We start from the raw sequence: 9417 nt of genomic DNA on the forward strand, positions 1-9417 counted from the left end.
CTCACCTGCGTTTACAAGAAAGTGAGTGGGAGCTCTGTAGCATTTCTCATATTATATGTAGATGACATACTTCTGATGGGAAATGATATAGAACTTTTGGACAGCATAAAGGCCTACTTGAATAAGTGTTTTTCAATGAAGGACCTTGGAGAAGCTGCTTACATATTAGGCATCAAGATCTATAGGGATAGATCGAGACGCCTCATAGGTCTTTCACAAAGCACATACCTTGATAAGATATTGAAAAAGTTCAATATGGATCAGTCCAAGAAAGGGTTATTGCCTGTTTTGCAAGGTGTGAGATTGAGCTCGGCTCAATGCCTGACTACGGCAGAAGATAGAGAAGAGATGAGTGTCATCCCCTATGCCTCAGCCATAGGATCTATTATGTATGCCATGTTGTGTACCAGACCTGATGTAAACCTTGCCGTAAGTTTGGTAGGGAGGTACCAAAGTAATCCCGGCAAGGAACACTGGATAGCAGTCAAGAATATCCTGAAGTACCTGAAAAGGACAAAGGACATGTTTCTCGTTTATGGAGGTGAAGAAGAGCTCGACGTAAAGGGTTACGTCGATGCTAGCTTCAACACAGATCTAGATGACTCTAAGTCACAAACTGGATACGTGTATATGTTGAATCGTGGAGCAGTAAGCTGGTGCAGTTGCAAGCAGAGCGTCGTGGCGGGATCTACATGTGAAGCGGAGTACATGGCAGCCTCGGAGGCAGCACCTGAAGCAATATGGATGAAGGAGTTCATCACCTTCCTAGGAGTCATACCCAATGCGTCGGGGCCGATCACTCTCTTCTGTGACAACACTGGAGCTATTGACCTTGCCAAGGGGCCCAGGTTTCACAAGAAGACCAGGCACATCAAGCATCGTTTCAACTCCATCCGTGAAAATGTTCAAGATGGAGACATAGATATTTGCAAAGTACATACGGATCTGAATGTCGCAGATCCGTTGACTAAACCTCTTCCGTGAGCAAAACATGATCAACACCAGATCTCTATGGGTGTTCGATTCATCACAATGTAACTAGATTATTGACTCTAGTGCAAGTGGGATACTGTTGGAAATATTCCCTAGAGGCAATAATAAAAGGATTATTATTATATTTCCTTCTTCATGATACTTGTCTTTTATTCATGCTATAATTGTTTCATCCGGAAATCGTAATACATGTGTGAATACATAGACCACAACATGTCCCTAGTGAGCCTCTAGTTGACTAGCCCATTGATCAACAAATAGTCATGGTTTCCTGACTATGGACATTGGATGTCATTGATGACGAGATCAAACCATTAGGAGAATGATGTGATGGACAAGACCCAATCCTAAGCATAGCACAAGATCGTGTAGTTCGTTTGCTAGAGATTTTCCAATGTCAAGTATCTTTTCCTTAGACCATGAGATCATGTAACTCCCGGATACCGTAGGAGTGCTTTGGGTGTACCAAACGTCACAACGTAACTGGTATCTCTGAAAGGTATACTACGGATATCTCCGAAAGTGTCTGTTGGGTTGACACGGATCGAGACTGGGCCCACTCAGTAATGCATCATCATAATGAGCTCAAAGTGACCAAGTGTCTGGTCACGGGATCATGCATTATGGTACGAGTAAAGTGACTTGCTGGTAACAAGATTGAACGAGGTATAGGGATACCGACGATCGAATCTCGGGCAAGTAACATACCAATTGACAAAGGGAATTGTATACGGGGTTGCTTGAATCCTCGACATCGTGGTTCATCCGATGAGATCATCGAGGAGAATGTGGGAGCCAACATGGGTATCCAGATCCCGTTGTTCGTTATTGACTGGAGAGCCGTCTCGGTCATGTCTACGTGTCTCCTGAACCCGTAGGGTTTACACACTTAAGGTTCGGTGACGCTAGGGTTGTAGAGATATTTGTATGCAGCAAATTGAAAGTTGTTTGGAGTCCCGGATAAGATCCCGGACGTCACGAGGAGTCCCGGAATGGTCCGGAGGTAAAGAATTATATATGGGAAGTCGAGTTTCGGCCATTGGGAAAGTTTCGGGGGTCACCAGTATTGTACCGAGACCACCGGAAGGGTCCTGGAGGTCCACCTGGTGGGGCCACCCATCCCGTAGGGCCCCATGGGCTGAAGTTGGAGGGGAACCAGCCCCTGGTGGGCTGGTGCACCCCCCTTGGGCCCCCCAGCGCCTAGGGTTGGGAACCCTAGGGGAGGGGGCGCCTCCACTTGCCTTGGGGGGCAAGGCACCCCCTTGGCCGCCGCCCCCCCTAGGAGATCCCATCTCCTAGGGCCGGTGCCCCCCTGGGGTCCCTATATAAAGAGGGGGGAGGGAGGGCAGCCTTGCCCTTGCACTTGGCGCCTCCCTTCCCCCTTTCTAGACCTCTCCCTCCCGCAGACGCTTGGCGAAGCCCTGCCGGGATTCCTGCTGCATCCACCACCACGCCGTCGTGCTGCTGGATCTTCATCAACCTCTCATTCCCCCTTGCTGGATCAAGAAGGAGGAGACGTCACGCTGACCGTACGTGTGTTGAACGCGGAGGTGCCATCCCTTCGGCGCTAGGATCTCCGGTGATTTGGATCACGACGAGTACGACTCCCTCAACCCCGTTCTCTTGAATGCTTCCACTCGATCTACAAGGGTATGTAGATGTACTCCTCTGTCTTGTTGCTAGATGAACTCATAGATTGATCTTGGTGAAACCATAGGAAAAGTTTTATTTTCTGCAACGTTCCCCAACAAAATACACTTCCTGATGAGCAGGATAAAGTTACTAGCCAAATCCGGACTGATGATAGTCGAGGTCATGGCGGTATGCATAATGCAGGGAGTGCAACCGCTTCAATATCGGGGGAATCCCATGTGGAACTTCAACAGGGAAGACGACGCCACCTGCTGCAGTGGTAAGGGACCGGACTCCGCCACTGCTTTGGCAAGGTTATTGTCCGATTTATACAAAGGGGAAGAGGGGGAATTCCTTCACATTAAACCGCGGGACGGATTCTCCATGTACAACCCCCCAGAGTGGGTAAGTCATCATTCCCCTCCATGTTTTACTTACTTTAGCGTTCTTCTGCTAAGATTACCTCCATCGGTGTTTCCGAGCAGGATCTGAGGAGGGCCGTAGAAGAATCTTCAGCCCCTCCCCGCAGCCAGAGGACCCCGGAAGGGCCCTAGATCCAGGACTCAAAGAAGATCCGGATATCACCGTGGAGCTTGTCAACGGGGTATTTTATCAAGCGAGCTGGGATGGTGCCCCGGTGGCCATTACGGCTGACTATCCTAGACTGCTCCCTGTGTTGTGTGTAAGCTGAGCTGAAAACCCTATCTGAGAGAAGAGGACTCCCCTCAGGTATTATAATTTACCCTTGAGGCGTCGTGCTGTTTGCAGAGACGACGATCGGAGCGCGGGGCCGAGCCCCTAGGGACTCGTCAACCACGGGCGTCCGAATCTGGCAGGCTCAAGAGGATGGCGGAGAGGGCCGACACACCGCTGCAGAGGTAAAGTAATAACCTGTCCTGCAATTATAGTATTTGAAATATGACATCGCCCTTTGCGTCTGGCAGGAAGAGGAGCAGCCGGACTATATCCGGAAATCCCGCCAATCACGCCTCCTCCAGCCGGGTTTCAGAACCGGCTTCGAGGGCGGAGGCGGACACGGGGCCCGCACCGCATAGTCCTCCGACAGAGGATGCGGATATGTTTTCGGCCACGAACTCCGAAGTGGAGAGCGCCATGAATCATCGGCGCTGGAGGGCCGTTCTTCGGAACAACATCTTTTCTGAAGAGGCCGTTAATGCCTTCAATTCGGCAGACGCATACGTCCGAGCTGCTCAAGGCGGGCTTGCCCAAGCGACGAACCAGAATACCAAAGATATACGGGTAAGAAATTTTGATAAGTATATATAGCAGTAGCCCCTGAGACTTGAAATAGTTGGAACAACTGTTTGAAGGATCAATTTATGCGCAGGTTCTTGTAGATAAGAATGAACAATTGGCTCGGGAGCTGGAGGAATGTAAGGTCCAACTGAGGGACGCGGTTTTCAAGTTAGAGGGATCCCAGAAGGCCCCCTCTGGTAACATTTGTCTCAATTGTACTAAAATGCACCAGTTAATAAATAGTTGATATGGCGAATATGACAGAAAATTCTGTAGATGATCCCGGGGGAAATCCAGGGGGCGTAAGAGATGAGGACTCGCATCTCAAAGGGCAGCTAAAGTTTGGTGAGCGCATTCTCACGCAAGTGCGGCAGGATAAGAACAATCTTCAAGATGCCAATGTCTGGCTGGACGTAGAGTTAAAAGACGCCCGCGCCCAGCTGGCGGACTCCGTAAAGGAGAATAAAAGGCTTCGACGCGGCATTTATGGTGAGTGCCTAGACGAATTGTATGATAGTTCGGCGAGGAAGTGTATTGAAAGAGTTTTGCTTGTAGGAATGTTAACGGGTCGCCCCGAGGAGGAGATGCCCTCATCTACAGGTGATGTACTGCAAGAACTTTCACATTTGCACGAGCGAGCTCGACGGGTGATGTACGGCGTTGCTCAGGCCTTGTGTCCATCAAGCCCCCTGCCAAATGGCATGGGGGAGCTTGTGGACCTACTTCAAGGAGCCCGACGGCGCTTCTGGCTGTGGAAGACATCAGCACGGCGGCAAGGTGCAAGAGAAGCTTGGGTAATGGTGAAGACGCGCTACACCAGGCTGGACCCGAACCATATGGCCGAAGTAGGACCGGCGGGGCCCGATGGGCAAGAAATTCCCGTAAGTCTGGTATATGACCAGGTAGCGTTAGCCGCTAAGTATTCTCAACAGGATTGTAAACTAGATAGCCTGTTGGATGGCATAGAGGATGAATATAGTCAGTCCAAGTGACTGTGTAATTTAATGGGCATAAGTAGCCCCTAGCTGGATTAAAATCATTTGTCATGGCGGACCTTTTCGCTTCAGCCCCCGGATCCTATAGTCCGGGGTGTGTCCGAATACCCGCTCAGTTATACAAAACCGGGGTATGCGTGGAGACCAGGCGTAGGGGTCATAAGTGCTTGAACAGACAAGTACCCAACTAGTTATGGTATATTACATGGATAGTAAGAAGCATCTTATTGGGAGAATAGTTCCGTTAGGGGTTCCTTTCCCTGGGAATGCATGCGGCAAAGCACATGTCCGGACGATGGTGCAGGATACAAAACTTCTGGGGATTTTAGTTGTAATAAATGAATACATCTTTTGTTCACCGACCGAATATTCTCTTAAGGAAACTAGCTTTCGGCTTCACCTAGTCTGAGGTACACATCCGGCTCAACCGACAGTAACAATCGCAGAGGTGCTCCCCTTATGCCCTAGACGAATTAACGGGAATGTAGGGCATAAACACAGGAGCCAGGCAACCCAGCTTGGCCACATCATAAGTCATATCGATGCATATAATGGTGAAGAAAAGGCACACATGGAAAAAGAAACGCATGTGTGATGGGCAAAAAGCCTTGAGAGTAATTTATATTTAGCTTCCGTATAGGAAGCCCCCAGGTAGAGCTTACACACATAGTTCGGCCGGAGTAGTCCGGGAGTCCGTACTGTATTAAATACTTTGTGTGAAGGGAAAAAGATCGAGAAAGTAAGAGGGAGGGATCATAATTAAAAAGGAGGAGGTAAGGAGATGAACACTGAGGTCGGCGCTAGGCGTAAATCTCCGGAGTCTGGCCATGTTCCATGGGTTCGGCTCGAGTCTGTTATCGGACGCATTACGTAAGAGGAACTCTCCTTCGGTGAGAACTTTGTCGATGACGAAGGGACCTACCCACTTGGGTTTGAGCTTGTCATTCTTCTCCGGTAAGCGTAGAACGAGCTCGCCAATGTTATAAGGTTTGGCCCGCACTTATCTGCTTTGGTATCATCGAGCCTGTTGCTGATAAAATGCGGAACGGGCCTTCGCGATGTCGTGCTCCTCCTCCAGGGCATCCAAGTTATCCTGCCGATCTAACTCGGCTTCCTTCTCTTCGTACATGCGTACGCGTGGCGAATCATGTATTATGTCGTAGGTTAGTACTGCTTCCGCACCGTACACCATAAAAATGGTGTATATCCGATGGTGCGATTCAGCGTGGTCCGCAGCCCCCAGAGTACGGAGTCGAGCTCCTCGACCCAGTGCGTGTCTGACTCTGTCAGGGATCGCACTAGTCTGGGTTTGATGCCGCTCATGATGAGACTGTTTGCCCGTTCGACCAGGCCGTTTGTTTGGGGATGGTAGACGGAAGCGTAGTCGAGCTTAAAGCCCATTTTGCCGCACCAAGCTTTCACTTCATCGGCTGTGAAATTTGAGCCATTATCAGTGATGATGTTGTGGGGGACACCGTATCGGTGCACGACCCCGGATATGAAGTCTATTACTGGTCTGGATTCGGCCGTTTTGACTGGTTTGGCTTCTATCCATTTGGTGAACTTGTCTACCATGACCAATAAGTATTTTTTCTTGTGGCTTCCCCCTTTAAGGGGTCCGACCAATCTCCGCCAGGATCGCCGGATTCCTGGCCTCACAAGCCGTCTGACCGTCCCTCATGCAGCTCTGGAATGCTTCAGCTACGCCCGGCAGGCCAAAGGGCATGTGGACGTAGTTGTGAGGTGGACCCTCGCATCGGCCGACACGATACGGCCACATGAGCTGCCGAGACGCGGCCCTGTTGAGCCCAGGGATGTCGATGCAGACTGCGGAACTCCCTACCCTCGCCAGGGCAGTGAGTCGCGCCACACGGCAGGCGATGATCGCCTTGCAGAACCCTTGCTTCTTGAATCTCCTCGATTGCCTTGCTGATGAACTCCTGAACACCTGGTGCCTCACGCCTGCTGCCTTCCCCTAGGAAGCATGCTCTGAAGAGCGCCTTCACATGGTGCCTGAGCGCCTCCCTCATGACCCTGGCTAAGAGAAGATCCGACGCACCCCTACCTGGCGCGCCAAATGTCGGATTAAGGGATCCGCAAACCCTTGAGAGGTTCGAACTCTGGGGTGCGTGCAGAGATCTCAACCTACCCAACCTGCCTATTCGCAATCCTCCTAAGCCTAGCGCGTCAAGCTCAAAGAGACATAGAGACACAACAGTTTATCCTGGTTCGGGCCACCTTGTGGTGTAATACCCTACTACAGCATTTTGGTGGATTGCCTCGGAGGGCTAAGGATGAACTAGTACAGTGGATGACCTGGCCTCAGGAGGTGAGGTGTTCTTGAGATAGTGTGGTGTGTGCTAGTTCGACTTGTCTCTCCTCCTCCCCGTTCTATGGTGGTGACTAGTCCAATTTATAGTGGCCTTGGTCCTCTTCCCAAATGTTGGCAGGAAGGGATCCCACAACAGCCGGATTTGAAAGGGGACAAATAGTACAGCTTATCTTGACAAAAGTAGTCTTCACCTGTGAAAAGCCTCTGGTCGTGACGCTGCGGTGGGCTCGTCGATGACCTCCATCCTGCCTTCCTGGCGGTCTTGGTCTCGTTGCACCAGAATGGAAACCTTTGGCAGATTCCTCGGGACTCCGCGCCTATGGCTTGCCTCCCTTGCACCGAAGAGGAAACATGCCCTCTGCGCCCGCCTGGCCTTGGATGTCATGGCTCACGCCAGCTAAGCATCGTGAGGTAAACCTTGTGTCACATCCCTAGTTCTGGTATGCACTAGGCTAGCCCTTCATGTGTGCATCTTGTTTAAATTTCTCAGAAACTTGAAATGGGGATTGCTCAAACCCTAGCACCAGATCAAATCAACTAGGTTCAAATAAAAATATTCTCAATGAACCCAAAATGATCTTCAGAAAAGTTCATTATTTTTGGATTGGTCTAGAACCTCTCCCAAAAATGGTGCACATTTTTCTAGGCCATTTTGGATTTTTGAATTAAATCATATAGTATTTGCATTTGGGCATTTAAATGCTATAAAATATTTTAAATGCTCAAATAATCCCAAACTGAAATGTTTACTGTAGGATATATTTCCAACAGTGGTCATGAGAAGTTGCATGATTTTTGGGATTGATTTAGTATTTTTAATAAAGCCACAAAGTTGCAGAAAAATAGAAAACAGTGATTAAAATAGGAAACAGAGAGAGAGAGAGAGAGGATACTACCTGGGCCGCTTACCTGTTCAGCCTGGCAGCCCAAGTGGCCGGCCCAGCCCACCACCGCTTTCCCTCCTGTCGTCTTCCTCTTGCCAGTAGGAGCAGCTGCGTGCTCGCACGCGCGCGGCCGAGGAGGCCAGCTCCTTCCTGCCTGGCTGCCTCCTCCTCCCCCGGGACGTCTCCCGCAGCGCCACGCCACCCCCTCGGACCCCTCTCACTCTTCCCCGAGGCCCCCGCCCCTCTGCTCCCTCTCTTTCGCCCGAACCCGAGCGCAACCATCGCCGCCAACTAGAACCACCGCGGCCACAGGCCCTCCCTCGCTTCTCCGACCATATCCAGAGATCCGCGACGACACAAGGCTACTCCACGACGAAGCAGGCGAGCCCGGAGGCACCGCTGCGACGCCATCGCCGTCTTCTCCATCTCCAGCCACCGGAGATCGCCACCGTCGTTCGGCACCGTCCGCGCGTCCCCCAAGGCCGCCGACCAGCTCTCTGGATCCGTCATGAGCTCCTCTACCTAGCCCCCTACCTCCTGTGCTCGATTACGCCGCGTAGCCACCGCCCCCTTCGATCCCGAGTGCTCCTTGTCGCTGGCCATGTCGCCGTCGTGGCTACGGCCGTGCAAGCACGCGTCCGAGCGCACCACCTCATTCAGTGCGTCCTCAGGAGCCTAACGCACGCACTCCGTCGCCCTGCCGTGCACCGTAGCCCTCTTTTCCTCTCCGCCCGAACTCCGGCGCCGCCGCAAGCTCTGCTCCGGCGAGCTCCGGCCACCCTGCGCCCTGCTGCTGCCTCTGCTCGATGCGGCCGAGCGAGGGCTTCCTCCTGGTGCCCCCAGGGCGCCAAACGGTGACCCGCACGAGAAACCCGAGCAACTCCGGCGAAACCCTGCAACGTTTTTGGTCGCCGCCGGCTGAACTCCGGCGAGCCAGCGTGGCCGCGTGATTAGCGCTAATCACCACCAGCTAACCCTCCCCAGAGCCACTGACGTATGGGCCCCACGCCCTTAATTAATCTTTAATATTTTCTGTTAAGTTTTAACCTAACCACCATGGGCCCACACGTCAGCATTGACTTTGCTGACGCAGCTGTTGACTGGTCCCACATGTCATCCACCCAAACCAGCCCTGTTACACTGACCCGTGGGTCCCAGCCGTCAGGTTTGACCTGGGCTGGCGCCTTTGACTTGCTGACGTCACCCTGACGCACTGCTGACGCAAATAACTAATTTCTGGATTTAACTTAATTCAGGAAATTCTAGAAAATAGTGCTAACTTCTAAAATTCATATAAATTCAACCGTAACTCAGAATTAAATAA

Source organism: Triticum aestivum, chromosome 7B (assembly GCF_018294505.1).
Source record: "Triticum aestivum cultivar Chinese Spring chromosome 7B, IWGSC CS RefSeq v2.1, whole genome shotgun sequence".
NCBI classification, from domain to species: domain Eukaryota; kingdom Viridiplantae; phylum Streptophyta; class Magnoliopsida; order Poales; family Poaceae; genus Triticum; species Triticum aestivum.